The sequence below is a fragment of the Fukomys damarensis genome, unplaced genomic scaffold, assembly GCF_012274545.1.
Source record: "Fukomys damarensis isolate Sample0158 unplaced genomic scaffold, DMR_v1.0_HiC HiC_scaffold_26, whole genome shotgun sequence".
Lineage (NCBI taxonomy): Eukaryota > Metazoa > Chordata > Mammalia > Rodentia > Bathyergidae > Fukomys > Fukomys damarensis.
The window spans coordinates 37,945,498-37,953,447 of record NW_022900938.1 but is presented as its reverse complement, the minus strand read 5'-3'; the positions used below and the strand labels follow the sequence as shown (position 1 = coordinate 37,953,447).

Here is a 7,950-nt window from a genome sequence, read left to right as displayed (position 1 = left end):
ACACACTTCATGTAGATTTTAACTCTAGCAGCACTGTACTTAATATTATGCAATTTCTATTGTAAATTATAAAATGTACCTAAATTGCACATGTTTGTTTCTGAGTGATAGCTGAATGTAGATAATTAAGTTGTTAACCATGAACTTCAGTGGTCAACATGGTTATATATCTTTGTCTTATGCCTGCTCCTCCTTCTTGTTTTCACAAATCTCAGGGGAGGCAGATGAATGGCACTTGACTCTACCAGCTACACAGTCGACTGATTAGACATAGCCCTGTACCACAGGTACACTCAATTACATGCCTTTCATAGAGTCAAGCATTCCCTGAAGCTAAAAGTGTTGAATCTGTTGATTTCACACATTTTATACCAGGAGAAAACTGTGATCAAATATATTTAAACCTTCAATTTTATTTCATAACATACTTCCTCCTTCTGCTTTACATACCTAGAAGGAATTTAGTGAAATAAAAACAACAAATTAATTTGCTTTCAAATAATTTAGTCATTAAGAACTGAACAATGACTTCATGTTTAGTAATCCAGTCATCTGTGCTGGGGAAAATGTAACATTAGATTTAGGGCACAACTTAATGTCCATCATGAAATAAGCCCTTATTTAATTTTTAAGATGTCAAATAGAATAAATCCAAAAAAGAAGTAATGCCAAAGCAATTATATTTTCTTTTATTATCTTTACAATAGGAATACATTCAGTAAACACTGTTTTAATATTTAATATTGCTTGTATATTAATAAAATTATTCAATACTAAAGGTAAGCCTATAAGCATTAAGTGCTTACAAGAAATACACACTATACAATAGCACTTTCTATGGATCAAAATTTAATACGTGCTTATTTGTGAAATCTTTCTTAGTATAATGAGCTAAATATCCTTTTATTCTTTCATCTATTTTGTTGCTAAATGAACAAGACCCAAGGAATATTCAGCTATCTAATTTTATAGCTAACATAAACAGGTAAACATATTTATTTAATGCAATGTTACATAATGTAAGGAGATCAAAATTGCTTCCTTTTTAAACTAAATTATGCTTTCTACAATTAAAAATTCAGTTGAATTTTGGCCCACAATCTCCACTATGGTTTTAGTCAAATCTTCAAGAAGCTCTTGAATATGCTGGAATTTCCAATTTTAAAAACTCTAGAAATGGTAGAAGAATGTTTTTCAACATAAGAAGCTGAAAGGAATTGGTAAATCCTAGAAAACAAGCTATTTCCTGACCAACACATTTGCAAGTGCTTTGATTTCTAAAGTTTATCATAAGCTAACCACTAAACATTTTATTCCTATTTTGTCTTTAATGAAGGTAGATGTAATTTTTGAACAAGTTCAGGAAAGTACTTCTTTCAAGCAGGGAAACTGCTTAAATTAATTAAGCTAATTAAGTTAATGAATAATTAAGATAATTCTTTCACTCTTCCCACAATTCAATCTCTTCGTGTCTTCAACGTAAGTCTCAAATGATGGTGTTAGGGTTCCTAAATACAATCACAAATTATACTTCTATTTAATATTCTACATCACAATCAAGACTATACTTACTGTATAGCTTAAACAAGAATGGTTCACCTCTCACATATTGAGTATCTCACTAATTAGCAAATGTCAATATCATAAATTAAAAATTATTCTAGAATAGATAAGATATTTAGATATAAATAATAAATACTTAAAAAATCATTTGAAATATATTAATAGACTCAGTCTACAGTACTTTTCTTTCATTCTATGCTCTGAAAAACAGTCAGCCTAGGAGGTACATACAAGTATATTTCTGTAGTGAAGTAACTGAAGATCCAAAGTTTTAAAAGACAACCCAACACCACACAGCTGAGCACAGAGGAGTTTGAATTTGTCTGCTTCAAAGGAACTATTGAATCCTTTTGGAACTTGGCTTATTTTTGAAAGATAATTTTGTTATGTCTCCTCTAAATGTGTAGCATACGTTTCTATAATATGCATGTTTTCAACAAGTCAACCTAATGGTAAAATATGGAAAATTTGAGAAAATAGTATAGCAAGAAAGATTAAGCTGATTCAGTCAAGTGGTAATTTATATCTTTGTCTCTTAGACCTCTGAACACATTGTCAGTAGTTTTCCAAGACTGTACTTTGATTTAGATGTAAATCATAAAGATAGAACTTTAGGGTCTGCTATTTATGTCTATGATCATAGACACAATTCCTATCAGTTAGTCATCTGACTTCAACTAACCTCTGTCATCCTCACCACTAAGTGGCAATACAGTAGCACACACGTCACTATAATTAGTGTGCAGCAGCAATTTTCATTAGACCAATGATCTCCAATAAGATTTTCCCAAGGGCTGCATTCAGTTATATGTAATAGTTAGGCGGGCCACACATATATTAGCATATAATTTACACCTGATTTGCATATTCATTTAAAGATTGCATCATGTTTCTCTGGAGATTTCCAGTAAAAATGCATTTACTTAAACATCGAAGGCTATGATTTCCATTTCTCTGCACTATCCCACCACATCTGACCCAGATAACTTATGACAGTAGCTCAGCAGAAAACTAGGAAAAGCCAGTGGGGGAGAAAATAGTAGAGATGGTTAAAGGTCAATAGAAATCTTTTGGGGGGCAATAATGATAAGTACTTAGAGTATATTGCATTGGGCAATTTGTTTCTTTTATAAGGATAAAGGAATATGTGCACACTAGGTGGACCCTCTAAGAAATACCTTTCTAGTTACTGCTGATATCTTGTTGACTTTTTTTTTTCCAAACCTCATTAGAAGCTAAATGGCAAATTATCTGTTATCACTTGGGAAATCTCAGTTACCTTTTAATTCTAATAGTGTCGTCACATAACAAGTTTAGCTGAGTTTTCTTCTAAGCCTAATTACTCTCTGTTTTGAGCACTAATTTTAAGAGGAGAGCTCCCTATTTCATTTTAGTTTTTTTATTCATAGGGACCCAATCGCATCCAACTGGAGAGCCAAAGCTTTCCCATTTAAAGAGCTTCTTGATGTATTAGTATTGGCTAGATAGAGAAGTTTCAAGAAAGTACATAGGATTTGAAAGAGAAAAAAAATGGGGGAAAAAAATGGGAATAGATACATACAAACACATGGAGACATGCATTTACTCTCACATCTTTAAAAACCTGTGAGTTCTGGTAGTAATAAAAGATAATCTCCCTTTCTCCCTATCTCTTTCTGTTATCTATTCAATATATTTATTTAGGAAAAGAATCTTTCTTTTGATTAATTATATATATAGATAGACAGACAGCCAGACCTGAAGGGTTTAACAAAACTATAGTAATTATAGTTGAAGGCATATAACTACTAAGATGTAGTATAGTACTGTTTATAAATTTCAACAGTATTCCATTTATCTTTTTCTATCTCTGATGGTCAGAATCATTGGAAAAAGAAAAGCAGAATTATTCTTATCTATTCTCAAGTCCTTTGAATGTCTAGGGCCAGAACAGGAATCAAGAAATGTTTTCAACTAAGGTCACACAGCTTTTAGTTTATAAAGCTGGGATTTGAAGCCATGGCAATATAGCTCCTTATTCTGCCTTTACAGTCTTTGTATAATCTCATATATGCCGACAGTGAATAAACTTCAGTTTCTGTTTTGTGAATCAAACAAAATAATATTTAGTACTTTTTCTTGCAGTTCCATAATAATATAGAACTCACCCCTTAACTAAATGCACAGATGCCATCTTCAAAAATGACTAAATAGAGAGGAAGTCAAGAGATATTTTCCCTTATCTTCGCTGTTACAATCAGTTCTTTTTTTTTTTTTTGAATTTGACAAAATGTATTGGTTATTTTAATAAAGACATTTGTCTCAGTCGTTTCTCTCCCCATCTTAACCTTACATTAGTATTTCATTTGGATCAAGAAAAGAGTATGTGGGAAAGGGATGTTATTTTAACGAACAGGAAAATGGATGAAGATGAATAGTTTGCCTACATAAAAGTAAGTTAAAGTTAAATGTATGTATCTTGATATAATTAAAGCATGTAAGAACTCGTAGTTCTACATATATTTCCATTGTTTTACTTGGGTCTTACTCTAAACTTTAATGTAAAAGAACAACTTGTTAGTCATATGTGCAGTTTCTTCTCTGGAGTTACTGCCTATTAAGAAAGATCAGCAAGTAACTACCACCAATAAAATAGTCTGAAGCTGACTCCAAATTTAACATTGTAAGAATTCTGAAGGAAACACTATCATTTTTCTTTTGTCTGTGACTATGCTTTCAAAGATGTGTTTAACTGTCACATTAAAAAAGTTCATATACAATACAAAAATACAAAACATCCTACAGTATGCAAATCTAACAGTATATGTGATGAACAATTCCATAAAATGTGCTTTAAGATGCACTTTCTCCCTTTTATTTTCAGTATCTACAATATGCTTTTGAGAGGCCAGTGGGCAGTATGTATACACAAAACAAACAATATAATTATTTTAATAAGAAATCCTGCAGTAAGTTCAATTCAAATTGGATTTAACAACTTAGTAATGTAAATACATAAAGTTACAGAAAATGCATCTTATTGTTTCCATCTTCTACAGTATTAATTTTTTATTTTTATACCTTAAAAAAAAAACAGCCAAATACTTAAGCAGTATGTTCATTTAGATTTCTGGTGGTGATTTTAAAAGAAACAGCTTCCTTATAATTTGCCTCAAGTTCTGGTAGAAATGCTGGTAGGAAGTAGGTGATAAACAAATAAAAACCAAGAGAAGCACATTCAAAATTCTGATTTACTTTAGTAGCAAATGGTTGTTCTTTGAAGACTAATGAAGGTAGACAAGACCATTAAAGGGAAATGGGCTATTTCAAATACTAGATATATCACATAGAAATTAAAAAATATATATTTTTGTAAAAGAGCTAAGCATCACTGGGCATGGTGGTGCACACCTGTAATCCAAGCACTCAGGAGGCTTAGGCAGGATGATCGCTGTGAGTTTGAAACTAGTCTGGGCTACATAGTGATTTCCAGGTCAGTCTCAATTACATAGTGAGACCCTATCTTAAAAGAGAGAGAGAGAGAGAGAGAGAGAGAGAGAGAGAGAGAGAGAGAGAGAGAGAGAAGCATCTGTATCCACTGATAGCAATGCAATGTCTAATAATATGACAACAAAACAAGTGCCCATAAGAAAACTCTATTTTAATTTTATCTAAATTTACTTTCAGTCAATAGTCCAGCAACATATCCTTTCAGTAAGATGCTCCTCCCTTTCTCTTATAAGGCTATTCCTGAGAGCCAGATGGTTTAGGTAATGAGGGAGTTAATTCAGCAGTAAATGCTTACAGTTTTAAATAGACAGTAATTTTTCGCTTCCCTCTTAACGTGCTAATAGTTGTGTCAAAAAATGCAATTCTTAAAAAGTACTACTTCTGATTTCTTTATTATCTGTAACCTTTGGAAACTAATCATATGAAACTACAAAATTAGCAAATTTCTTGAAATCTGTATATAAAACATAAATTACCTCCAATTTCAAATTCTCACTTAATAGTGTACCACTCAATCTTTAAAAAAAAAAAAGAAAATGCCTCTCCAAAGGTAGTCTTGCACCATTCTTTAAAAAGGAAACTATTCCTTTTAACTTTACATCCACCCACACCCCAATTCAAAACACGTCATTTAATTGTCTTGGTCATGGACTTTTCCAAGATGAGATTTTATATTTTGTTCCCATAACTTCTGGTTATCTGAAAACCCACGTTTTCCTTTATTGAAAGAGTTTGGTCCAGCTGGTGTTGGTGTATCCCTTCCAATAGTCTTCATCCTCATCTTTGCTTTTGGAGGCATTTCCTTTACTATTTTCATCTTCGTTAAAAGCTGCTGCTCCTGAAACGTTTTTTGGAGTAAGAATTAGAGCTATTTCTTTAGGCTTACTTGATCCAAGCTTGATGGATATAGCTGATGCTTTCTTTGTTGTCTGACTACCGACGGCAAATCCAAATTTGGAGATCTTTGTAGGCTTTGTTGGGAGGTCTGCAGCTTCTCTGCCCTGCGACTGGAACTCTCCCCTCTATTACTCAGGCGGCTCCAGCTGTCTTCGGCTTCCCAGGCTTCTCCTCTCCTGCCTTTCCATCAGCCATTTTTCTGGCCGTGGGCTCCCCTGCAGCCATGCCAAGGACGTCACTCTACAATCAGTTCTTCCCCCGAAAATTCTAGTATGACCCCACACCATCAGAAATATCTATCTTTGGCATATATTGTTGTCTCTCTAGACAATGACCAGGACTGCATAATCATTAATTCTCTGTAATTTTTGTGAATGTATAAATGAAATGTGAGACTGTTAACCTAGAAAGCAGTTTATAATTCATTACGTTAAAATGTAGATTACAAGAAGTTGTGATTGTTTCTGGTTTTGTATTTTTTAGCATGATCCCAGGGGAGGGAGGGTGGAAGAATAAATAATAAGTTTATGTTTATTTGCTTTGAGGAATCATGTTTTATTTCTTCAAGTTTATTTTACATTTGAAAAATGTATATTTTTAGAATAAATGCATTTTTGTTTGTTTGATTATCTTTATTTTAAAAATAGTCCCTTTTATGATATCTTTGTAGGATTATCTGAAATGAAGTTTGAAAAACCACAGTACAAATAATGACTTGGGTTCCAATTTCAAATGTGGGCTCACTTACTCGATAGCCGTATCTCTTTATTTCATTTCTTTTCCATTTTTATAACTTTGTGTTTATAAATCTGTTCCTTCCTATAAACTGAAACTATTTTAAAGACCCAAAATTAAATTTTACATCTCACCTCTACACCAATTCTAATAATATATTTGCATATAACCTGTACCCAAATTAGATTTATGATTTAGTAAATGAAATTTTGAAAATAACTACCACAAAATTATTTAGTTTTATTGACGAACATATAAGATAAACATCCTCTTTGGAAACCAAACTAAAATGAAAGGGAACTTGGTATACTAATTTAGTAACGAGCTCTATTGCCATTGGTCATGCTGCTTCATCCACGTAAGTCATTGATCACAAAGAAAACCAGATGGAAGAGCCGTCAATCAAATCTGTTGAGGAAATACAACCTCAAGTAATAAGTTTGTGTCTCCTTCTTCTCTGATCACAAATAAATCACCTATTTGGGACTCATAAAAGTAATAATCTTACTAAACACAAAAGCTTTCAAAAAGTAGGAAAAAAGTATAATGTGACTAAAATGTGTAAATAAACTTGAAATCAGAAAGAAGTTATAAGATTGAGACAGCCTTGCTAAGTCCTAAGACTGTCTAAATTTTAAATTTTAAGTTGAGATAACTTACAGTTTTATAAATAATGCATAGTTGCACTCATCAGCTAGAAAATTAGATGCAATAATATTTCTAATCAGAGGTAACCCCTACTTTTTTGCTAATACTTTTTTCATTTTAATTTTTTTGTTCATATATGTTTGCAGTACATAGTGATTACAGTCTTCATGGGGAGTTTGTACATATACATAACATGTCTTAATTATTTTCATTTACATATACATCATTTTATTTCACTCTAAATTACCCTTTCCAGAATAATCCAGAAAACTGTGGTTTCCTATTCAGTGTCCTTTTTTTTTTCTTTCAAAGTATTGCCTAAGCTGCATAATTTGATAAGATCCTGTGCTCCTAGGCTGATGCACAGTAGCAATTTAACCTTCCAGGTAACAATTGTGATAATGCCTGAACCCAGAGGAATATCTCTAATTATAGATTTGTCAGGGACTAACGCAGAGAGTGTATTCTAAGCCAGTTGGATCTATAAATACTTTGGGTTGTACTTATTGAATAGATGGTTTTTGGTAGCAAGAAGCTCAATTTATATTCTTCATGATTCAATCTATATTTGTTTCAGTCCTTGTGGTTCAGCATCTTTGGTGTTAAAAACATATATAA

The 7,950-nt window shown here is 32.3% G+C and overlaps 1 pseudogene; it reads right to left on the bottom strand.

Annotated features, from left to right (window-relative positions):
• Positions 1 to 5,683: 5,683 nt before the first annotated feature.
• Positions 5,684 to 6,144, bottom strand: LOC117283443 (annotated as a pseudogene).
• Positions 6,145 to 7,950: the final 1,806 nt, after the last annotated feature.